Raw genomic sequence first — 27858 nt, 5'->3', positions numbered from 1 at the left:
GGCTGAGGTCGGCCCTCCCCAGGTGTGGGACACTACCCTCACCTCCCGTCCAATGAGGCTGTGCGGGCATGGGTCAGTTAAACAGAGGCTGAGTTCTGTGGGACTGGCGGACTGCAAACCAACATGTGGGCTTGGTGTACGACCTTGGCAGCGAACAGCGGGGCCCTGTGTACAGTGGGAAGCTGGGAACCACAGGTACTTGGAAATTAGACTCTTCTGTCAAAGCAAGATGCACAGTCACTGAAAAGAGCAGAGAACAGAGGTGGCACAACTGGGCTGAGGAAAGGCCTCTGACTATCCACTGAATCTGTGCCTCTCAACATCTGAGACAACTCTATCAGGTCACCTCTCATCCTCCTTCACTCCAGAGAGAAAAGGACTAGTTCACTCAAACTGTCCTCATAAAACATGCTCTCCAAACCAGGCAGCATCCGAGTAAATCCCCTCTGCATCCTCTCTAATGCTTCCACATCCTTCCGATAATGAGGTGACCAGAACTGAACTCAATACTCCAAGTGTGGTCTAACCAGGGTTTTGTAGAATGATAACATTACCTCACAGCTCTTGAACTCAATCACCGACCAATAAAGACTGACACACAACACACCTTCTTAACCACCCATACAACTTGTACAGCAACTTTGACGCATCTATGGACATGGAACCAAAGATTCCGATGTGCCTCTAATTTCAAATTCAAACAACCAAGGTGAGTGACACTCACCATGAATAAACAGTGACTTCGTACAGTTACACAGCGTCCCTCACCCAGAATAAACAGGAACTCTCCACAGTTACAGAGTGATGCTCACCCTGAATAAACAGTCACTCTGTGCATTTACACAATGAGTGACACGCGCCCTGAATAAACAGTGACATTGTACATTTACACAGTGAGTGACCCTCACACTGAATAAACAGTGACTCTGTACAGTTACACAGAGTGACTCTCACCCAGAATAAACAGTCACTCTGTGCATTTACACAATGAGTGACACGCGCCCTGAATAAACAGTGACATTGTACATTTACACAGTGAGTGACCCTCACACTGAATGAACAGTGACTCTGCACAGTTACACAGTGAGTGACCCTCACCCTGAATAAACATTGACTTGTACATTTACACAGAGAGTGACCCTCACCCCGAATAAACAGTGACTCTGTACAGTTACACAGTGACTGACCCTCACCCTGAATAAACATTGACTCTGTACATTTACACAATGATTGACCAGCACCCCGAATAAACAGTGAGTATGTAGAGTTACACAGAGTGACAATCACTCTGAATGAACAGTGACTCTGTACGTTTATACAGTGAGTGACACTCGCCCTGAATAAACAGCAACTCTGTACAGTTACACAGTTACTGACCCTCACCCTGAATAAACAGTGACTGTGTACAGTTACACAGTGACTCTCACCCTGAACAAACAGTGACTCTGTACAGTTACACAGAGACCCTGACCCTGAATAAACAGCAACTCTGTACAGTTACACAGTTACTGACCCTCACCCTGAATAAACAGTGACTGTGTACAGTTACACAGTGACTCTCACCCTGAACAAACAGTGACTCTGTACAGTTACACAGAGACCCTGACCCTGAATAAACAGTGACTCTGTACAGTTACACAGTGAGTGACCCTCACTCTGAATCAACAGTGACTCTGTACAGTTACACAGTGACTCTCACCCTGAACAAACAGTGACTCTGTACAGTTACACAGAGAGTGACCCTCACTCTGAATCAACAGTGACTCTGTACAGTTACACAGAGACCCTGACCCTGAATAAACAGTGACTCTGTACAGTGACACAGCAAGTGACCCTGACCCTGAATAAACAGTGGCTCTGTACAGTTACACAGTGAGTGACCCTCACTCTGAATAAACAGCGACTCTGTACAGTTACACAGTGAGTGACACGCACCCTGAATAAAGAGCAACTCTGTACAGTTACACAGTGACACTCACCATGAATAAACAGCGACTCTATACAGTTACACTTGAACCTCACTGTCACGTTCTCCTTCGCGTGTCACGAACGCCGAATTTAACGTCGAGATAAACCATAGTTAATAAGAACCAGATCGCAGCAAGATTAACCATTTACTGTTCACTCTTCACATTAACATATGGTGAAAACTGTTGATAAAACAATACAAGATTGATACAGTATTTGTTCCTTCCTTAATATCACATTTCAAGTGTAAATACTTGCAAAGGTGACTATAACTACATTACACTAAGGTGCAGTATACAGGGAGAGTTTACCTGCTCCATTGACTACTTTAAATACACTTCCATGCAAACTATCCGCGACTCTTTAACTAACGAAAGCATAAACATTATCTACCGTCGTTACTTCTAACAGGATCGGCATTAACATCTTAGTTCAATATATCGATTATCTATTAACTTACAGCGTTGCTCTCACTGTGATTTCTCATGCCTGCAAAACAACTTCTGCTCAGGTCTGCCTCGTGGTGAGCCCCCACCCTCGCATTAATCTCAAACCGGTATTTTCCCACAAGACGCGGCGAAACCGGATGTGCCGTCATCGCATGCCGATATATTTTACATGCAATAAATATACTTTAAACACTTCTAATTCTAACTAGAAAATACTATCGAATGAATTTCTAAGCGAAAATATTATAAACTAAATAACTGTCGTAAAGACAGCACACTCACACTGAATAAACAGTGACACTGTATAGTTACACACCCAGTGACCCGCACCCTGAATAAACAGTGGCTCTATACAGTCACAGTGACTGACCCTCACACTGAATAAAAAGTAACTCTGCACAGTTACACCTGACTGACCCTCACCCTAAATAAACAGTGACTCTGTACAGTTACACAGAGAGTGACCCACACTCTGAATAAACTGTGGCACTGTACAGTTACACAGTGAAACTCACCCTGAATGAACAGTGACTCTGTACAGTAACACAGAGACTGACCCTCACCCTGAAAAAACAGTGACTCTGTACAATTAAACAGTGACTGAACCTCACCCTGAATAAACAGTAACTCTGTCCAGTTACACAGCGAGGGACCCGCATACTGAATAAAGAGCAACTCTGTACAGTTACACAGTGACTGACCCTCACCCTGAATAAACAGTGACTCTGTAGTTACAGTGACCCTAACCCTGAATAAAGAGTGACTCTGTACAATTACACAGTGAGTGACCCTCACCCTGAATAAACAGTGACTCTGTACAGTTACAGTGACCCTAACCCTGAATAAAGAGTGACTCTGTACAATTACACAGAGACTGACCCTCACCCTGGATAAACAGTGACTCTGTACAATTACACAGTGAGTGACCCTCACCCTGAATAAACAGTGACTCTGTACAGTTACAGTGAGTGACACTCACCCTGAATAAACAGTGACTCTATACAGTTACACAGTGAACGTGACCCTGAATAAACAGTGACTCTGTACAGTTACACAGTGACCCTCACCCTGAATGAACGGTGACTCTGTACAGTTACATAGTGACTGGCCCTCACCCTGAATAAACAGTGACTCTGCACAATTACACAGTGACTGAACCTCACCCTGAATAAACAGTGACTCTGTAGTTACAGTGACCCTAACCCTGAATAAAGAGTGACTCTGTACAATTACGCAGTGAGTGACCCTCACCCTGAATAAACAGTGACTCTATACAGTTACACAGTGAACGTGACCCTGAATAAACAGCGACTCTGTACAGTTACACAGTGATGCTCCCCCTGAATAAACAGTGACTCTGTACAGTTACACACTGTGACCCTCACGCTGAGCAAACAGTAACTCTGTACAATTACACAGTGAGTGACACTCGCCCTTAATAAAGAGCAACTAAATACAGTAAAATAGTGACAATGTACAGTTACACAGTGACCCTGACCCTGAATAAACAGCGACTCTGATCAGTGACACAGTGACTGACCCTCACTCTGAATAAACAGTGGCTCTGTACAGTTACACAGTGAGTGACCCTCACTCTGAATAAACAGTGGCTCTGTACAGTTATACAGTGAGTGACCCTACAACCTGAATAAACAGCGACTCTATACAGTTACACAGTGAGTGACGATCACTCTGAATAATGAATGACTCTGTGCATTTACACAGTGAGTGACACGCACCCTGAATAAAGAGCAACTCTGTACAGTTACACAGTGACACTCACCATGAATAAACAGCGACTCTATACAGTTATACAGTGAGTGACCCTACAACCTGAATAAACAGCGACTCTATACAGTTACACAGTGATTGACCATCACCCTGAATAAACAGTGACTCTGTGCAGTTACTCAGGGAGTGACCGTCACTCTGAATAAACAGACACTCTTTACAGTTACGCAGTGAGTGACCCTCACTCTGAATAAACAGTGACTCTGTACAGTTACACAGTGAGTGACCCTCACCCTGAATAAACAGTGACTCTGTACAATTAAACAGTGACTGACCCTCACCCTGAATAAACAGTAACTCTGTCCAGTTACACACCGAGGGACCCACATACTGAATAAAGAGCAACTCTGTCCAGTTACACAGTGACACTCACCATGAATAAACAGCGACTCTATACAGTTACACTTGAACCTCACACTGAATGAACATTGACACTGTACAGTTACAGTGTCCCTCACCCTGAATAAACAGTGACTTTGTACATTTACACAGTGAGTGACCCCCACCCTGAATAAACAGTGACTCTGTACAATTACACAGAGAGTGACCCTCACCCTGAATAAACAGTGACTCTGTACAGTGACACAGCGAGTGACCCTCACCCTGAATAAACAGCGACTCTGATCAGTGACACAGTGACTGACCCTCACTCTGAATAAACAGTGGCTCTGTACAGTTACACAGTGAGTGACCCTCACTCTGAATAAACAGCGACTCTGTACAGTTACACAGTGAGTGACACGCACCCTGAATAAAGAGCAACTCTGTACAGTTACACAGTGACACTCACCATGAATAAACAGCGACTCTATACAGTTACACTTGAACCTCACACTGAATAAACAGTGGCTCTGTACAGTTACACAGAGAGTGACACGCACCCAGAATAAAAAGTGACATTGTACAATTGTACATTGACAGTCACCCTGAATGAACAGTGACTCTGTACAATTACACTGTGGGTGACCCTCACCCTGAATAAACAGTGGCTCTGTACAATTACACAGTGAGTGACCCTCACCCTGAATAAACAGTGACTCAGTACAGTTACACAGTGAGTGACCCTCACCCTGAATAAACAGTCTCTCCGTACAATTACACAGTGAGTGACCCTCACCCTGAATAAACAGTGACTCTGTACAGTTACACAGTGACTGACCCTCACCCTGAATAAACAGTGAGATTGTACAATTACACATTGACCCTCACCCTGAATGAACAGTAACTCTGTACAGTTACACAGAGACTGATCCTCACCCTGAATAAACAGAGACTCTCTACACTTAGAAAGTGAGTGACCCTCACCCTGAATAAACAGTGACTCTGTACAATTACACAGTGAGTGACCCTCACCTTGAATAAACACTGACTAGGTACAATTACTCAAAGACTGACCTTCACCCTGAATAAACAGTGACATTGTACAGTTCCACAGTGACTGACCCTCACACTGAATAAACAGTGACTCTGTGCAGTTACTCAGGGAGTGACCATCACTCTGAATAAACAGACACTCTTTACAGTTACGCAGTGAGTGACCCTCACTCTGAACAAACAGTGACTCTGTACAGTTATACAGTGAGTGACCCTCACTCTGAATAAACAGTGACTCTGTACAGTTACAGTGAGTGACACTCACGCAGAAGAAACAATGACTCTATACAGTTACACAGTGAACGTGACGCTGAATAAACAGTGACTCTGTAAAATTACACAGTGAGTGACCCTCACCCTGAATAAACATTGACTCTGTACAGTTACACAGAGAGTGACACGCACCCAGAATAAAAAGTGACATTGTACAATTGTACATTGACCGTCACCCTGAATGAACAGTGACTCACTACAGTTACACAGTGAGTGACCCTCACCCTGAATAAACAGTGACTCTGTACAATTACACATTGACCCTCACCCTGAATGAACAGTGACTCTGTACAGTTACACAGAGACTGATCCTTACCCTGAATAAACAGTGACTCTGTACAATTACACAGTGAGTGACCCTCACCCTGAATGAATAGAGACTCTCCACACTTACACAGTGAGTGACCCTCACCCTGAATAAACAGTGACATTGTACAATTACACATTGACCCTCACCCTGAATAAACAGTGACTCTGTACAATTACACAGTGAGTGACCCTCACCCAGAATAAACAGTGACTCTGTACAATTACACAGTGAGTGACCCTCACCCTGAATAAACAGTGACTCTGTAAAATTACACAGTGAGTGACCCTCACTCTGAATAAACAGACACGCTTTACAGTTACACAGTGAGTGGCACTCTCCCTGAATGAAGAGCGACATTGTACAGTTACACAGTGACTGACCCACACCCTGAATAAACAGCAACTCTGTACAGTTACACAGTGACTGACCCTCACCCTGAATAAACATTGACTCTGTACAGTTACACAGAGAGTGACACGCACCCAGAATAAAAAGTGACATTGTACAATTGTACATTGACCGTCACCCTGAATGAACAGTGACTCTGTACAATTACACTGTGGGTGAACCTCACCCTGAATAAACAGTGACTCAGTACAATTACACTGTGAGTGACCCTCACCCTGAATAAACAGTGACTCAGTACAGTTACACAGTGAGTGACCCTCACCCTGAATAAACAGTCTCTCCGTACAATTACACAGTGAGTGACCTTCACCCTGAATAAACAGTGACTCTGTACAGTTACACAGAGACTGATCCTCACCCTGAATAAACAGAGACTCTCTACACTTAGAAAGTGAGTGACCCTCACCCTGAATAAACAGTGACTCTGTACAATTACACAGTGAGTGACCCTCACCTTGAATAAACACTGACTAGGTACAATTACACAAAGACTGACATTCACCCTGAATAAACAGTGACATTGTACAGTTACACAGTGACTGACCCTCACACTGAATAAACATTGACTCTGTACAGTTATACAGTGAGTGACCCTCACTCTGAATAAACAGCGACTCTGTACAGTTACACAGAGAGTGACACGCACCCAGAATAAAAAGTGACATTGTACAATTGTACATTGACCGTCACCCTGAATGAACAGTGACTCTGTACAATTACACTGTGGGTGAACCTCACCCTGAATAATCAGTGACTCAGTACAGTTACACAGTGAGTGACCCTCACCCTGAATAAACAGTCTCTCCGTACAATTACACAGTTAGTGACCCTCACCCTGAATAAACAGTCTCTCCGTACAATTACACAGTGAGTGACCTTCACCCTGAATAAACAGTGACTCTGTACAGTTACACAGTGACTGACCCTCACCCTGAATAAACAGTGAGATTGTACAATTACATATTGACCCTCACCCTGAATGAACAGTGACTCTGTACAGTTACACAGAGACTGATCCTCACCCTGAATAAACAGAGACTCTCTACACTTAGAAAGTGAGTGACCCTCACCCTGAATAAAGAGTGACTCTGTACAATTACACAGTGAGTGACCCTCACCCTGAATAAACAGTGACTCTATACAGTTACAGTGAGTGACACTCACGCAGAAGAAACAATGACTCTATACAGTTACACAGTGAACGTGACGCTGAATAAACAGTGACTCTGTAAAATTACACAGTGAGTGACCCTCACCCTGAATAAACATTGACTCTGTACAGTTACGCAGTGAGTGACCCTCACTCTGAATAAACGGACACACTTTACAGTTAAGCAGTGAGTGGCACTCTCCCTGAATAAACAGTGACTCTGTACAATTACACATTGACCCTCACCCTGAATGAACAGTGACTCTGTACAGTTACACAGAGACTGACCCTCACCCTGAATAAACAGTGACTCTGTACAATTACACATTGACCCTCACCCTGAATGAACAGTGACTCTGTACAGTTACACAGAGACTGACCCTCACCCTGAATGAACAGCGACATTGTACAATTACACATTGACCCTCACTCTGAATGTACAGACACGCTTTACAGTTACGCAGTGAGTGGCACTCTCCCTGAATAACCAGTGACTCTGTACAGTTACACAGTGACTGACCCTCACCCTGAATAAACATTGACTCTGTACAGTTACACAGAGAGTGACACGCACCCAGAATAAAAAGTGACATTGTACAATTGTACATTGACCGTCACCCTGAATGAACAGTGACTCTGTACAATTACACTGTGGGTGACCCTCACCCTGAATAAACAGTGACTCTGTACAATTACACAGTGAGTGACCCTCACCCTGAATAAACAGTGACTCAGTACAGTTACACAGTGAGTGACCCTCACTCTGAATAAACAGCGACTCTGCACAGTTACACAGAGAGTGACCTTCACCCTGAATAAACAGTGACTCTGTACAGTTACACAGTCAGTGAGCCGCTCCCTGAATAAGCAGTGACTCTGTGCAGTTAAACAGGGAGTGACCCTCACTCTGAATAAACAGCGACTCTGTACAGTTACACAGAGAGTGACCCTCACCCTGAATAAACAGTGACTCTGTACAATTACACAGTGAGTGACCCTCACTCTGAATAAACAGCGACTCTGCACAGTTACACAGAGAGTGACCTTCACCCTGAATAAACAGTGACTCTGTACAGTTACACAGTCAGTGAGCCGCTCCCTGAATAAGCAGTGACTCTGTGCAGTTAAACAGGGAGTGACCCTCACCCTGAATAAACAGTGACTCTATACAGTTACACAGTGACTGACCCTCACCCTGAATAAACTGTGACTCTGTACAGTTACACAGAGAGTGACAGGCACCCAGAATACAAAGTGACATTGTACAATTACACATTGACCCTCACCCTGAATGAACAGTGACTCTCTACAATTACACAGAGACTGACCCTCACCCTGAATAAACAGTGACTCTGTACAATTACACAGTGAGTGACCCTCACCCTGAATAAACAGTGACTCTGTACAATTACACAGTGAGTGACCCTCACCCTGAATAAACAGTGACATTGTACAATTACACATTGACCCTCACCCTGAATGAACAGTGACTCTGTACAGTTACACAGAGACTGATCCTCACCCTGAATAAACAGAGACTCTCTACACTTAGAAAGTGAGTGACCCTCACCCTGAATAAACAGAGACTCTCTACACTTAGAAAGTGAGTGACCCTCACCCTGAATAAACAGTGACTCTGTACAATTACACAGTGAGTGACCCTCACGTTGAATAAACACTGACTAGGTACAATTACACAAAGACTGACATTCACCCTGAATAAACAGTGACATTGTACAGTTACACAGTGACTGACCCTCACACTGAATAAACAGTGACTCTTTACAGTTACGCAGTGAGTGACCCTCACTCTGAACAAACAGTGACTCTGTACAGTTATACAGTGAGTGACCCTCACTCTGAATAAACAGTGACTCTGTACAGTTACACAGTGAGTGACCATCACCCTGAATAAACAGAAACTCAGTACAGTCACACAGTGACTGACCCTAACCCTGAATAAAGAGTGACTATGTACAATTACACAGTGAGTGACCCTCACCCTGAATAAACAGTCTCTCTGTACAATTACACAGTGAGTGACCCTCACCCTGAATAAACAGTGACTCTGTACAATTACACATTGACCCTCACCCTGAATGAACAGTGACTCTGTACAGTTACACAGAGAATGATCCTTACCCTGAATAAACAGTGACTCTGTACAATTACACAGTGAGTGACCCTCACCCTGAATGAATAGAGACTCTCTACACTTACACAGTGAGTGACCCTCACCCTGAATAAACAGTGACTCTGTACAATTACACAGTGAGTGACCCTCACCATGAATAAACAGTGACTCTATAAAGTTTTACAGTGACTGACCCTCACCCTGAATAAACAGTGACTCTGCACAGTTACACAGTGAGTGACACTCATCCTGAAGAAACAGCAAATCTGTACAGTTACAGTGACCCTCACCATTAATAAACAGCGACTCTGTACATTTACACAGTGACCCTCACCCTGAATGAACATTGACTCTGTACATTTACACAGAGATTGTCCCGCACCCTGAATAAACACTTACTCTGGACAGTTACACAGTGAGTGACCCTCACTCTGAATAAACAGCGACTCTGCACAGTTACACAGAGAGTGACCTTCACCCTGAATAAACAGTGACTCTGTACAGTTACACAGTCAGTGAGCCGCTCCCTGAATAAGCAGTGACTCTGTGCAGTTAAACAGGGAGTGACCCTCACTCTGAATAAAGTGACACTCTTTACAGTTATCCAGTGAGTGACACTCTCCCTGAATGAACAGTGACTCTGTACAGTTACACAGTGACAGACCCTCACAAAGAATGAACATTAGCTCAGTACAGTTACACAGAGAGTGACCCGCACCCTGAATAAACAGTGACTCTGTACAGTTACACAGTGACTGACCCTCACTCTGAATAAACAGCGACTCTGTACAGTTACACAGAGAGTGACCCTCACCCTGAATAAACAGTGACTCTGTGCAGTTAAACAGGGAGTGACCCTCACTCTGAATAAACAGCGACTCTGTACAGTTACACAGAGAGTGACCCTCACCCTGAATGAACAGTGACTCTGTACAGTTACACAGTGACAGACCCTCACCCTGAACAAACAGAGACTCTGTAAAATTACACAGTGAGTGACCCTCACCCTGAATAAACAGAGACTCTCTACACTTACACAGTGAGTGACCCTCACCCTGAATAAACAGTGACTCTGTACAGTTACACAGTGAGTGACCCTCACCCTGAATAAACAGTCTCTCTGTACAATTACACAGTGAGTGACCCTCACCCTGAATAAACAATGACTCTGTACAATTACACAATGTGTGACACTCACCCTGAATAAACAGTGACTCTGTACAGTTACACAGAGAGTGACAGGCACCCAGAATAAAAAGTGATATTGTACAATTACACATTGACCGTCACCCTGAATGAACAGTGACTCTCTACAATTACACAGCGACTGACCCTCATCCTGAATAAACAGTGACTCTGTACAATTACACAGTGAGTGACCCTCACCCTGAATAAACAGTGACTCTGTACAATTACACAGTGACTGACCCTCACCCTGTATAAACATTGACTCTGTACAGTTACACAGATAGTGACACGCACCCAGAATAAAAAGTGACATTGTACAATTGTACATTGACCGTCACCCTGAATGAACAGTGACTCTGTACAATTACACTGTGAGTGACCGTCACCCTGAATAAACAGTGACTCAGTACAGTTACACTGTGAGTGACCCTCACCCTGAATAAACAGTGACATTGTACAATTACACAGTGAGTGACCCTCACACTGAATAAACAGTGACTCTGTACAGTTACACAGTGACTGACCCTGACCCTGAATAAACAGTGACATTGTACAATTACACATTCACCCTCACCCTGAATGAACAGTGACTCTGTACAGTTACACAGAGACTGATCCTCACCGTGAATAAACAGAGACTCTGTACAATTACACAGTGACTGACCCGCACCCTGAATAAACATTGACTCTGTACAGTTACACAGAGAGTGACACACACCCAGAATAAAAAGTGACATTGTACAATTATACATTGACAATCACCCGGAATGAACAGTGACTCTGTACAATTACACAGTGAGTGACCCTCACCCAGAATAAACAGTGACTCTGTAAAGTTATACAGTGACTGACCCTCATCCTGAATAAACAGTGACTCTGCACTGTTACACTGTGAGTGACCAGCAATTCTGTAGTTACAGTGACCCTCACCATTAATAAACAGGAACTCTGTACATTTACACAGAGATTGTCCCGCACCCTGAATAAACAGTTACTCTGGACAGTTACACAGTGACTGACCCTCACACTGAATAAACAGCGACTCTGTACATGTACACAGTCAGTGAGCCGCACCCTGAATAAACAGTAACTCTGTGTAGTTAAACAGGGAGTGACTCTCACTCTGAATACAGAGACACTCTTTACAGTTATGCAGTGAGTGACACTCTCCCTGAATGAACTGTGACTCTATACAGTTACACAGTGACAGACCCTCACCCTGAATGCACATTAGCTCCGTACAGTTACAAAGAGAGTGACCAGCACCTTGAATAAACAGTGACTCTGTACAATTACACATTGGCCCTTACCCTGAATAAACAGTGACTCTGTACACTGACACAGTGAGTGACCCTCACCCTGAATAAACAGTGACTCTGTACAGTTACACAGACAGTGACCCACACCCTGAATAAACAGTGACTCTGTACAGTTACACAGTGAGTGACCCTCACCCTGAATAAACAGTGACTCTGTACAGTTACACAGACAGTGACCCACACCCTGAATAAACAGTGACTCTGTACAATTACACAGTGAGTGACCCTCACCCTGAATGAATAGAGACTCTCTACACTTACACAGTGAGTGACCCTCACCCTGAATAAACAGTGACATTGTACAATTACACATTGACCCTCACTCTGAATGAACAGACACGCTTTACAGTTACGCAGTGAGTGACCCTCACTCTGAATGAACAGAGACATTGTACAATTACACAGTGACTGACCCTCACCCTGAATAAACAGTGACATTGTACAATTACACATTGACCCTCACCCTGAATGAACAGTGACTCTGTACAGTTACACAGAGACTGACCCTCACCCTGAATAACCAGTGATCCTGTACAATTACACAGTGAGTGACCCTCACTCTGAATAAACAGACACGCTTTACAGTTACACAGTGAGTGGCACTCTCCCTGAATGAAGAGCGACATTGTACAGTTACACAGTGACTGACCCACACCCTGAATAAACAGCGACTCTCTACAGTTACACAGTGACTGACCCTCACCCTGAATAAACATTGACTCTGTACAGTTACACAGAGAGTGACACGCACCCAGAATAAAAAGTGACATTGTACAATTGTACATTGACCGTCACCCTGAATGAACAGTGACTCTGTACAATTACACAGTGAGTGACCCTCACCCTGAATAAACAGTGACTCAGTACAGTTACACAGTGAGTGACCCTCACCCTGAATAAACAGTGATCCTGTACAATTACACAGTGAGTGACCCTCACTCTGAATAAACAGACACGCTTTACAGTTACACAGTGACTGGCACTCTCCCTGAATGAAGAGCGACATTGTACAGTTACACAGTGACTGACCCACACCTTGAATAAACAGTGACTCTCTACAGTTACACAGTGACTGACCCTCACCCTGAATAAACATTGACTCTGTACAGTTACACAGAGAGTGACACGCACCCAGAATAAAAAGTGACATTGTACAATTGTACATTGACCATCACCCTGAATGAACAGTGACTCTGTACAATTACACTGTGGGTGAACCTCACCCTGAATAAACAGTGACTCAGTACAATTACACTGTGAGTGACCCTCACCCTGAATAAACAGTGACTCAGTACAGTTACACAGTGAGTGACCCTCACCCTGAATAAATAGTCTCTCCGTACAATTACACAGTGAGTGACCTTCACCCTGAATAAACAGTGACTCTGTACAGTTACACAGTGACTGACCCTCACCCTGAATAAACAGTGAGATTGTACAATTACACATTGACCCTCACCCTGAATGAACAGTGACTCTGTACAGTTACACAGAGACTGATCCTCACCCTGAATAAACAGAGACTCTCTACACTTAGAAAGTGAGTGACCCTCACCCTGAATAAACAGCGACTCTCTACAGTTACACAGTGACTGACTCTCACCCTGAATAAACATTGACTCTGTACAGTTACACAGAGAGTGACACGCACCCAGAATAAAAAGTGACATTGTACAATTGTACATTGACCGTCACCCTGAATGAACAGTGACTCTGTACAATTACACAGTGAGTGACCCTCACCCTGAATAAACAGTGACTCAGTACAGTTACACAGTGAGTGACCCTCACCCTGAATAAACAGTGACTAGGTACAATTACACAGTGACCCTCTCACTGAATGAACAGTGACATTGTACAATTACACAGTGACTGACCCTCATCCTGAATAAACATTGACTCTGTACAGTTACACAGAGAGTGACACGCACCCAGAATAAAAAGTGACATTGTACAATTGTACATTGACCGTCACCCTGAATGAACAGTGACTCTGTACAATTACACAGTGAGTGACCCTCACCCTGAATAAACAGTGACTCAGTACAGTTACACAGAGAGTGACCCTCACCCTGAATAAACAGTGACTAGGTACAATTACACAGTGACCCTCTCACTGAATGAACAGTGACATTGTACAATTACACAGTGAGTGACCATCACCCTGAATAAACAGTGACTCTGTACAGTTACACAGTGAGTGACCCTCACCCTGAATAAACAGTGACTCTGTACAATTACACAGTCAGTGACCCTCACCCTGAATAAACAGTGACTCTGTACAATTACACAGTGAGTGAGCCTCACCCTGAATAAACAGTGACTCTGTACACTGACACAGTGAGTGACCCACACCCTGAATAAACAGTGACTCTGTACAATTACACAGTGAGTGACCCTCACCCTGAATGAATAGAGACTCTCTACACTTACACAGTGAGTGACCCTCACCCTGAATAAACAGTGACATTGTACAATTACACATTGACCCTCACTCTGAATGAACAGACACGCTTTACAGTTACGCAGTGAGTGACCCTCACTCTGAATGAACAGAGACATTGTACAATTACACAGTCAGTGACCCTCACCCTGAATAACCAGTGATCCTGTACAATTACACAGTGAGTGACCCTCACTCTGAATAAACAGACACGCTTTACAGTTACACAGTGAGTGGCACTCTCCCTGAATGAAGAGCGACATTGTACAGTTACACAGTGACTGACCCACACCCTGAATAAACAGTGACTCTGTACAGTTACACAGTGAGTGACCCTCACCCTGAATAAACAGTGACTCTGTACAATTACACAGTCAGTGACCCTCACCCTGAATAAACAGTGACTCTGTACAATTACACAGTGAGTGAGCCTCACCCTGAATAAACAGTGACTCTGTACACTGACACAGTGAGTGACCCTCACCCTGAATAAACAGTGACTCTGCACAGTTACACAGACAGTGACCCACACCCTGAATAAACAGTGATTCTGTACAATTACACAGTGAGTGACCCTCACCCTGAATGAATAGAGACTCTCTACACTTACACAGTGAGTGACCCTCACCCTGAATAAACAGTGACATTGTACAATTACACATTGACCCTCACTCTGAATGAACAGACACGCTTTACAGTTACGCAGTGAGTGACCCTCACTCTGAATGAACAGAGACATTGTACAATTACACAGTCAGTGACCCTCACCCTGAATAACCAGTGATCCTGTACAATTACACAGTGAGTGACCCTCACTCTGAATAAACAGACACGCTTTACAGTTACACAGTGAGTGGCACTCTCCCTGAATGAAGAGCGACATTGTACAGTTACACAGTGACTGACCCACACCTTGAATAAACAGCGACTCTCTACAGTTACACAGTGACTGACCCTCACCCTGAATAACCAGTGACTCTGTACAGTTACACAGAGAGTGACACGCACCCAGAATAAAAAGTGACATTGTACAATTGTACATTGACCATCACCCTGAATGAACAGTGACTCTGTACAATTACACTGTGAGTGAGCCTCACCCTGAATAAACAGTGACTCTGTACACTGACACAGTGAGTGACCCTCACCCTGAATAAACAGAGACTCTGTACAGTTACACAGTGACTGACCCTCACCCTGAATAAACATTGACTCTGTACAGTTACACAGAGAGTGACACGCACCCAGAATAAAAAGTGACATTGTACAATTGTACATTGACCATCACCCTGAATGAACAGTGACTCTGTACAATTACACTGTGAGTGAGCCTCACCCTGAATAAACAGTGACTCTGTACACTGACACAGTGAGTGACCCTCACCCTGAATAAACAGTGACTCTGCACAGTTACACAGACAGTGACCCACACCCTGAATAAACAGTGATTCTGTACAATTACACAGTGAGTGACCCTCACCCTGAATGAATAGAGACTCTCTACACTTACACAGTGAGTGACCCTCACCCTGAATAAACAGTGACATTGTACAATTACACATTGACCCTCACTCTGAATGAACAGACACGCTTTACAGTTACGCAGTGAGTGACCCTCACTCTGAATGAACAGAGACATTGTACAATTACACAGTCAGTGACCCTCACCCTGAATAACCAGTGATCCTGTACAATTACACAGTGAGTGACCCTCACTCTGAATAAACAGACACGCTTTACAGTTACACAGTGAGTGGCACTCTCCCTGAATGAAGAGCGACATTGTACAGTTACACAGTGACTGACCCACACCTTGAATAAACAGCGACTCTCTACAGTTACACAGTGACTGACCCTCACCCTGAATAACCAGTGACTCTGTACAGTTACACAGTGACTGACCCTCACCCTGAATAAACATTGACTCTGTACAGTTACACAGAGAGTGACACGCACCCAGAATAAAAAGTGACATTGTACAATTGTACATTGACCATCACCCTGAATGAACAGTGACTCTGTACAATTACACTGTGGGTGAACCTCACCCTGAATAAACAGTGACTCAGTACAATTACACTGTGAGTGACCCTCACCCTGAATAAACAGTGACTCAGTACAGTTACACAGTGAGTGACCCTCACCCTGAATAAACAGTGACTCCGTACAATTACACAGTGAGTGACCTTCACCCTGAATAAACAGTGACTCTGTACAGTTACACAGTGACTGACCCTCACCCTGAATAAACAGTGAGATTGTACAATTACACATTGACCCTCACCCTGAATGAACAGTGACTCTGTACAGTTACACAGAGGCTGATCCTCACCCTGAATAAACAGAGACTCTCTACACTTAGAAAGTGAGTGACCCTCACCCTGAATAAACAGTGACTCTGTACAATTACACAGTGAGTGACCCTCACCTTGAATAAACACTGACTAGGTACAAATACACAAAGACTGACGTTCACCCTGAATAAACAGTGACATTGTACAGTTACACAGTGACTGACCCTCACACTGAATAAACAGTGACTCTTTACAGTTACGCAGTGAGTGACCCTCACTCTGAACAAACAGTGACTCTGTACAGTTATACAGTGAGTGACCCTCACTCTGAATAAACAGAAACTCAGTACAGTCACACAGTGACTGACCCTAACTCTGAATAAAGAGTGACTATGTACAATTACACAGTGAGTGACCCTCACCCTGAATAAACAGTGACTCTATACAGTTACAGTGAGTGACACTCACGCAGAAGAAACAATGACTCTATACAGTTACACAGTGAACGTGACGCTGAATAAACAGTGACTCTGTAAAATTACACAGTGAGTGACCCTCACCCTGAATAAACATTGACTCTGTACAGCTACACAGAGAGTGACACGCACCCAGAATAAAAAGTGACATTGTACAATTACACATTGACCACCACCCTGAAGGAACAGTGACTCAGTACAGTTACACAGTGAGTGACCCTCACCCTGAATAAACAGTCTCTCTGTACAATTACACAGTGAGTGACCCTCACCCTGAATAAACAGTGACTCTGTACAATTACACATTGACCCTCACCCTGAATGAACAGTGACTCTGTACAGTTACACAGAGACTGATCCTTACCCTGAATAAACAGTGACTCTGTACAATTACACAGTGAGTGACCCTCACCCTGAATGAATAGAGACTCTCTACACTTACACAGTGAGTGACCCTCACCCTGAATAAACAGTGACTCTGTACAAATACACAGTGAGTGACCTTCACCGTGAGTAAACAATGACTCTGTACAATTACACAGTGAGTGACCCTCACCATGAATAAACAGTGACTCTATAAAGTTATACAGTGACTGACCCACACCCTGAATAAACAGTGACTCTGCACAGTTACACAGTGAGTGACACTCATCCTGAAGAAACAGCAAATCTGTACAGTTACAGTGACCCTCACCATTAATAAACAGCGACTCTGTACATTTACACAGTGACCCTCACCCTGAATGAACATTGACTCTGTACATTTACACAGAGATTGTCCCGCACCCTGAATAAACACTTACTCTGGACAGTTACACAGTGAGTGACCCTCACTCTGAATAAACAGCGACTCTAAACAGTTACACAGTGAGTGACACTCTCCCTCAATGAACAGTGACTCTGTACAGTTACACAGTGACTGACCCTCACAAAGAATGAACATTAGCTCAGTACAGTTACACAGAGAGTGACCCGCACCCTGAATAAACAGTGACTCTGTGCAGTTAAACAGGGAGTGACCCTCACTCTGAATAAAGAGACACTCTTTACAGTTATGCAGTGAGTGACAATCTCCCTGAATGAACAGTGACTCTGTACAGTTACACAGTGACAGACCCTCACCAAGAATGAACAGTAACTCTATACAGTACACAGTGACAGACCCTCACCCTGAACAAACAGAGACTCTGTAAAATTACACAGTGAGTGACCCTCACCCTGAATAAACAGAGACTCTCTACACTTACACAGTGAGTGACCCTCACCCTGAATAAACAGTGACTCTGTACAGTTACACAGTGAGTGACCCTCACCCTGAATAAACAGTCTCTCTGTACAATTACACAGTGAGTGACCCTCACCCTGAATAAACAATGACTCTGTACAATTACACAATGTGTGACACTCACCCTGAATAAACAGTGACTCTGTACAATTACACATTGAGTGACCCTCACTCTGAATAAACAGTGACTCTGTACAGTTACACAGTGACTGACCCTCACCCTGAATAAACAGTGACTCTGTACAATTACACAGTGAGTGAGCCTCACCCTGAATAAACAGTGACTCTGTACACTGACACAGTGAGTGACCCTCACCCTGAATAAACAGTGACTCTGCACAGTTACACAGTGAGTGACCCTCACCCTGAATGAATAGAGACTCTCTACACTTACACAGTGAGTGACCCTCACCCTGAATAAACAGTGACATTGTACAATTACACATTGACCCTCACTCTGAATGAACAGACACGCTTTACAGTTACGCAGTGAGTGACCCTCACTCTGAATGAACAGAGACATTGTACAATTACACAGTCAGTGACCCTTACCCTGAATAACCAGTGATCCTGTACAATTACACAGTGAGTGACCCTCACTCTGAATAAACAGACACGCTTTACAGTTACACAGTGAGTGGCACTCTCCCTGAATGAAGAGCGACATTGTACAGTTACACAGTGACTGACCCACACCTTGAATAAACAGCGACTCTCTACAGTTACACAGTGACTGACCCTCACCCTGAATAACCAGTGACTCTGTACAGTTACACAGTGACTGACCCTCACCCTGAATAAACATTGACTCTGTACAGTTACACAGAGAGTGACACGCACCCAGAATAAAAAGTGACATTGTACAATTGTACATTGACCATCACCCTGAATGAACAGTGACTCTGTACAATTACACTGTGGGTGAACCTCACCCTGAATAAACAGTGACTCAGTACAATTACACTGTGAGTGACCCTCACCCTGAATAAACAGTGACTCAGTACAGTTACACAGTGAGTGACCCTCACCCTGAATAAACAGTGACTCCGTACAATTACACAGTGAGTGACCTTCACCCTGAATAAACAGTGACTCTGTACAGTTACACAGTGACTGACCCTCACCCTGAATAAACAGTGAGATTGTACAATTACACATTGACCCTCACCCTGAATGAACAGTGACTCTGTACAGTTACACAGAGACTGATCCTCACCCTGAATAAACAGAGACTCTCTACACTTAGAAAGTGAGTGACCCTCACCCTGAATAAACAGTGACTCTGTACAATTACACAGTGAGTGACCCTCACCTTGAATAAACACTGACTAGGTACAAATACACAAAGACTGACGTTCACCCTGAATAAACAGTGACATTGTACAGTTACACAGTGACTGACCCTCACACTGAATAAACAGTGACTCTTTACAGTTACGCAGTGAGTGACCCTCACTCTGAACAAACAGTGACTCTGTACAGTTATACAGTGAGTGACCCTCACTCTGAATAAACAGAAACTCAGTACAGTCACACAGTGACTGACCCTAACTCTGAATAAAGAGTGACTATGTACAATTACACAGTGAGTGACCCTCACCCTGAATAAACAGTGACTCTATACAGTTACAGTGAGTGACACTCACGCAGAAGAAACAATGACTCTATACAGTTACACAGTGAACGTGACGCTGAATAAACAGTGACTCTGTAAAATTACACAGTGAGTGACCCTCACCCTGAATAAACATTGACTCAGTACAGTTACACAGTGAGTGACCCTCACCCTGAATAAACAGTCTCTCTGTACAATTACACAGTGAGTGACCCTCACCCTGAATAAACAGTGACTCTGTACAATTACACATTGACCCTCACCCTGAATGAACAGTGACTCTGTACAGTTACACAGAGACTGATCCTTACCCTGAATAAACAGTGACTCTGTACAATTACACAGTGAGTGACCCTCACCCTGAATGAATAGAGACTCTCTACACTTACACAGTGAGTGACCCTCACCCTGAATAAACAGTGACTCTGTACAAATACACAGTGAGTGACCTTCACCGTGAGTAAACAATGACTCTGTACAATTACACAGTGAGTGACCCTCACCATGAATAAACAGTGACTCTATAAAGTTATACAGTGACTGACCCACACCCTGAATAAACAGTGACTCTGCACAGTTACACAGTGAGTGACACTCATCCTGAAGAAACAGCAAATCTGTACAGTTACAGTGACCCTCACCATTAATAAACAGCGACTCTGTACATTTACACAGTGACCCTCACCCTGAATGAACATTGACTCTGTACATTTACACAGAGATTGTCCCGCACCCTGAATAAACACTTACTCTGGACAGTTACACAGTGAGTGACCCTCACTCTGAATAAACAGCGACTCTAAACAGTTACACAGTGAGTGACACTCTCCCTCAATGAACAGTGACTCTGTACAGTTACACAGTGACTGACCCTCACAAAGAATGAACATTAGCTCAGTACAGTTACACAGAGAGTGACCCGCACCCTGAATAAACAGTGACTCTGTGCAGTTAAACAGGGAGTGACCCTCACTCTGAATAAAGAGACACTCTTTACAGTTATGCAGTGAGTGACAATCTCCCTGAATGAACAGTGACTCTGTACAGTTACACAGTGACAGACCCTCACCAAGAATGAACAGTAACTCTATACAGTACACAGTGACAGACCCTCACCCTGAACAAACAGAGACTCTGTAAAATTACACAGTGAGTGACCCTCACCCTGAATAAACAGAGACTCTCTACACTTACACAGTGAGTGACCCTCACCCTGAATAAACAGTGACTCTGTACAGTTACACAGTGAGTGACCCTCACCCTGAATAAACAGTCTCTCTGTACAATTACACAGTGAGTGACCCTCACCCTGAATAAACAATGACTCTGTACAATTACACAATGTGTGACACTCACCCTGAATAAACAGTGACTCTGTACAGTTACACAGTGAGTGACCCTCACCCTGAATAAACAGTGACTCTGTACTGATACACAGTGACTGACCCTCACCCTGAATAAACAGTGACTCTGTGCAGTTACACAGAGAGTGACAGGCACCCAGAATAAAAAGTGATATTGTACAATTATACATTGACCGTCACCCTGAATGAACATTGACTCTCTACAATTACACAGCGACTGACCCTCACCCTGAATAAACAGTGACTCTGTACAATTACACAGTGAGTGACCCTCACCCTGAATAAACAGTGACTCTGTACAATTACACAGTGAGTGACCCTCACCCTGAATAAACAGTGACATTGTACAATTACACATTGACCCTCACTCTGAATAAACAGACACGCTTTACAGATACACAGTGAGTGGCACTCTCCCTGAATGAAGAGCGACATTGTACAATTACACAGTGACTGACCCTCACCCTGTATAAACATTGACTCTGTACAGTTACACAGATAGTGACACGCACCCAGAATAAAAAGTGACATTGTACAATTGTACATTGACCGTCACCCTGAATGAACAGTGACTCTGTACAATTACACTGTGAGTGACCGTCACCCTGAATAAACAGTGACTCAGTACAGTTACACTGTGAGTGACCCTCACCCTGAATAAACAGTGACATTGTACAATTACACAGTGAGTGACCCTCACACTGAATAAACAGTGACTCTGTACAGTTACACAGTGACTGACCCTGACCCTGAATAAACAGTGACATTGTACAATTACACATTCACCCTCACCCTGAATGAACAGTGACTCTGTACAGTTACACAGAGACTGATCCTCACCGTGAATAAACAGTGACTCTGTACAATTACACAGTGAGTGACCCTCACCATGAATAAACAGTGACTAGGTACAATTACACAGTGACCCTCACACTGAATGAACAGTGACATTGTACAATTACACAGTGAGTGACCATCACCCTGAATAAACAGTGACTAGGTACAATTACACAGTGACTGACCCTCATCCTGAATAAACAGTGACTCTGCACTGTTACACTGTGAGTGACCAGCAATTCTGTAGTTACAGTGACCCTCACCATTAATAAACAGGAACTCTGTACATTTACACAGAGATTGTCCCGCACCCTGAATAAACAGTTACTCTGGACAGTTACACAGTGAGTGACCCTCACACTGAATAAACAGCGACTCTGTACATGTACACAGTCAGTGAGCCGCACCCTGAATAAACAGTAACTCTGTGTAGTTAAACAGGGAGTGACTCTCACTCTGAATACAGAGACACTCTTTACAGTTATGCAGTGAGTGACACTCTCCCTGAATGAACTGTGACTCTATACAGTTACACAGTGACAGACCCTCACCCAGAATGAACATTAGCTCCGTACATTTACACAGAGAGTGACCCGCACCCTGAATAAACAGTGACATTGTACAATTACACATTGGCCCTGACCCTGAATAAACAGTGACTCTGTACACTGACACAGTGAGTGACCCTCACCCTGAATAAACAGTGACTCTGTACACTGACACAGTGTGTGACCCACACCCTGAATAAACAGTGACTCTGTACAGTTACACAGACAGTGACCCACACCCTGAATAAACAGTGACTCTGTACAATTACACAGTGAGTGACCCTCACCCTGAATGAATAGAGACTCTCTACACTTACACAGTGAGTGACCCTCACCCTGAATAAACAGTGACATTGTACAATTACACATTGACCCTCACTCTGAATGAACAGACACGCTTTACAGTTACGCAGTGAGTGACCCTCACTCTGAATGAACAGAGACATTGTACAATTACACAGTGACTGACCCTCACCCTGAATAAACAGTGACATTGTACAATTACACATTGACCCTCACCCTGAATGAACAGTGACTCTGTACAGTTACACAGAGACTGACCCTCACCCTGAATAACCAGTGATCCTGTACAATTACACAGTGAGTGACCCTCACTCTGAATAAACAGACACGCTTTACAGTTACACAGTGAGTGGCACTCTCCCTGAATGAAGAGCGACATTGTACAGTTACACAGTGACTGACCCACACCCTGAATAAACAGCGACTCTATACAGTTACACAGTGACTGACCCTCACCCTGAATAAACATTGACTCTGTACTTTTACACAGAGAGTGACACGCACCCAGAATAAAAAGTGACATTGTACAATTGTACATTGACCGTCACCCTGAATGAACAGTGACTCTGTGCACTGACACAGTGAGTGACCCTCACCCTGAATAAACATTGACTCTGTACAGTTACACAGAGAGTGACACGCACCCAGAATAAAAAGTGACATTGTACAATTGTACATTGACCGTCACCCTGAATGAACAGTGACTCTGTACAATTACACAGTGAGTGACCCTCACCCTGAATAAACAGTGACTCAGTACAGTTACACAGTGAGTGACCCTCGCCCTGAATAAACAGTGACTAGGTACAATTACACAGTGACCCTCTCACTGAATGAACAGTGACATTGTACAATTACACAGTCAGTGACCCTCACCCTGAATAACCAGTGATCCTGTACAATTACACAGTGAGTGACCCTCACTCTGAATAAACAGACACGCTTTACAGTTACACAGTGAGTGGCACTCTCCCTGAATGAAGAGCGACATTGTACAGTTACACAGTGACTGACCCACACCTTGAATAAACAGTGACTCTCTACAGTTACACAGTGACTGACCCTCACCCTGAATAAACATTGACTCTGTACAGTTACACAGAGAGTGACACGCACCCAGAATAAAAAGTGACATTGTACAATTGTACATTGACCATCACCCTGAATGAACAGTGACTCTGTACAATTACACTGTGGGTGAACCTCACCCTGAATAAACAGTGACTCAGTACAATTACACTGTGAGTGACCCTCACCCTGAATAAACAGTGACTCAGTACAGTTACACAGTGAGTGACCCTCACCCTGAATAAATAGTCTCTCCGTACAATTACACAGTGAGTGACCTTCACCCTGAATAAACAGTGACTCTGTACAGTTACACAGTGACTGACCCTCACCCTGAATAAACAGTGAGATTGTACAATTACACATTGACCCTCACCCTGAATGAACAGTGACTCTGTACAGTTACACAGAGACTGACCCTCACCCTGAATGAACAGTGACTCTGTACAGTTACACAGAGACTGATCCTCACCCTGAATAAACAGAGACTCTCTACACTTAGAAAGTGAGTGACCCTCACCCTGAATAAACAGCGACTCTCTACAGTTACACAGTGACTGACCCTCACCCTGAATAAACATTGACTCTGTACAGTTACACAGAGAGTGACACGCACCCAGAATAAAAAGTGACATTGTACAATTGTACATTGACCGTCACCCTGAATGAACAGTGACTCTGTACAATTACACAGTGAGTGACCCTCACCCTGAATAAACAGTGACTCAGTACAGTTACACAGAGAGTGACCCTCACCCTGAATAAACAGTGACTAGGTACAATTACACAGTGACCCTCTCACTGAATGAACAGTGACATTGTACAATTACACAGTGAGTGACCATCACCCTGAATAAACAGTGACTCTGTACAGTTACACAGTGAGTGACCCTCACCCTGAATAAACAGTGACTCTGTACAATTACACAGTGAGTGAGCCTCACCCTGAATAAACAGTGACTCTGTACAATTACACAGTGAGTGAGCCTCACCCTGAATAAACAGTGACTCTGTACACTGACACAGTGAGTGACCCACACCCTGAATAAACAGTGACTCTGTACAATTACACAGTGAGTGACCCTCACCCTGAATGAATAGAGACTCTCTACACTTACACAGTGAGTGACCCTCACCCTGAATAAACAGTGACATTGTACAATTACACATTGACCCTCACTCTGAATGAACAGACACGCTTTACAGTTACGCAGTGAGTGACCCTCACTCTGAATGAACAGAGACATTGTACAATTACACAGTCAGTGACCCTCACCCTGAATAACCAGTGATCCTGTACAATTACACAGTGAGTGACCCTCACTCTGAATAAACAGACACGCTTTACAGTTACACAGTGAGTGGCACTCTCCCTGAATGAAGAGCGACATTGTACAGTTACACAGTGACTGACCCACACCCTGAATAAACAGTGACTCTGTACAGTTACACAGTGAGTGACCCTCACCCTGAATAAACAGTGACTCTGTACAATTACACAGTCAGTGACCCTCACCCTGAATAAACAGTGACTCTGTACAATTACACAGTGAGTGAGCCTCACCCTGAATAAACAGTGACTCTGTACACTGACACAGTGAGTGACCCTCACCCTGAATAAACAGTGACTCTGCACAGTTACACAGACAGTGACCCTCACTCTGAATAAACAGACACGCTTTACAGTTACACAGTGAGTGGCACTCTCCCTGAATGAAGAGCGACATTGTACAGTTACACAGTGACTGACCCACACCTTGAATAAACAGCGACTCTCTACAGTTACACAGTGACTGACCCTCACCCTGAATAACCAGTGACTCTGTACAGTTACACAGTGACTGACCCTCACCCTGAATAAACATTGACTCTGTACAGTTACACAGAGAGTGACACGCACCCAGAATAAAAAGTGACATTGTACAATTGTACATTGACCATCACCCTGAATGAACAGTGACTCTGTACAATTACACTGTGGGTGAACCTCACCCTGAATAAACAGTGACTCAGTACAATTACACTGTGAGTGACCCTCACCCTGAATAAACAGTGACTCAGTACAGTTACACAGTGAGTGACCCTCACCCTGAATAAACAGTGACTCCGTACAATTACACAGTGAGTGACCTTCACCCTGAATAAACAGTGACTCTGTACAGTTACACAGTGACTGACCCTCACCCTGAATAAACAGTGAGATTGTACAATTACACATTGACCCTCACCCTGAATGAACAGTGACTCTGTACAGTTACACAGAGACTGATCCTCACCCTGAATAAACAGAGACTCTCTACACTTAGAAAGTGAGTGACCCTCACCCTGAATAAACAGCGACTCTCTACAGTTACACAGTGACTGACCCTCACCCTGAATAAACATTGACTCTGTACAGTTACACAGAGAGTGACACGCACCCAGAATAAAAAGTGACATTGTACAATTATACATTGACAATCACCCGGAATGAACAGTGACTCTGTACAGTTACACAGTGAGTGACCCTCACCCTGAATAAACAGTGACTCTGTACAATTACACAGTGAGTGACCCTCACCTTGAATAAACACTGACTAGGTACAAATACACAAAGACTGACGTTCACCCTGAATAAACAGTGACATTGTACAGTTACACAGTGACTGACCCTCACACTGAATAAACAGTGACTCTTTACAGTTACGCAGTGAGTGACCCTCACTCTGAACAAACAGTGACTCTGTACAGTTATACAGTGAGTGACCCTCACTCTGAATAAACAGAAACTCAGTACAGTCACACAGTGACTGACCCTAACTCTGAATAAAGAGTGACTATGTACAATTACACAGTGAGTGACCCTCACCCTGAATAAACAGTGACTCTATACAGTTACAGTGAGTGACACTCACGCAGAAGAAACAATGACTCTATACAGTTACACAGTGAACGTGACGCTGAATAAACAGTGACTCTGTAAAATTACACAGTGAGTGACCCTCACCCTGAATAAACATTGACTCTGTACAGTTACACAGAGAGTGACACGCACCCAGAATAAAAAGTGACATTGTACAATTACACATTGACCACCACCCTGAAGGAACAGTGACTCAGTACAGTTACACAGTGAGTGACCCTCACCCTGAATAAACAGTCTCTCTGTACAATTACACAGTGAGTGACCCTCACCCTGAATAAACAGTGACTCTGTACAATTACACATTGACCCTCACCCTGAATGAACAGTGACTCTGTACAGTTACACAGAGACTGATC

At 43.8% G+C, this 27858-nt stretch overlaps 1 protein-coding gene across 1 annotated transcript in view; it reads right to left on the bottom strand.

Moving 5' to 3' along the window:
* LOC132397519 (ephrin-B2-like) overlaps positions 1-27858 on the bottom strand; it is a 226602-nt gene that overhangs the window by 63878 nt on the left and 134866 nt on the right. The window lies entirely within an intron of this gene.

Source organism: Hypanus sabinus, chromosome 7 (assembly GCF_030144855.1).
Source record: "Hypanus sabinus isolate sHypSab1 chromosome 7, sHypSab1.hap1, whole genome shotgun sequence".
NCBI classification, from domain to species: Eukaryota; Metazoa; Chordata; class Chondrichthyes; order Myliobatiformes; family Dasyatidae; genus Hypanus; species Hypanus sabinus.
This window is presented reverse-complemented; position numbering and strand designations above follow the sequence as displayed.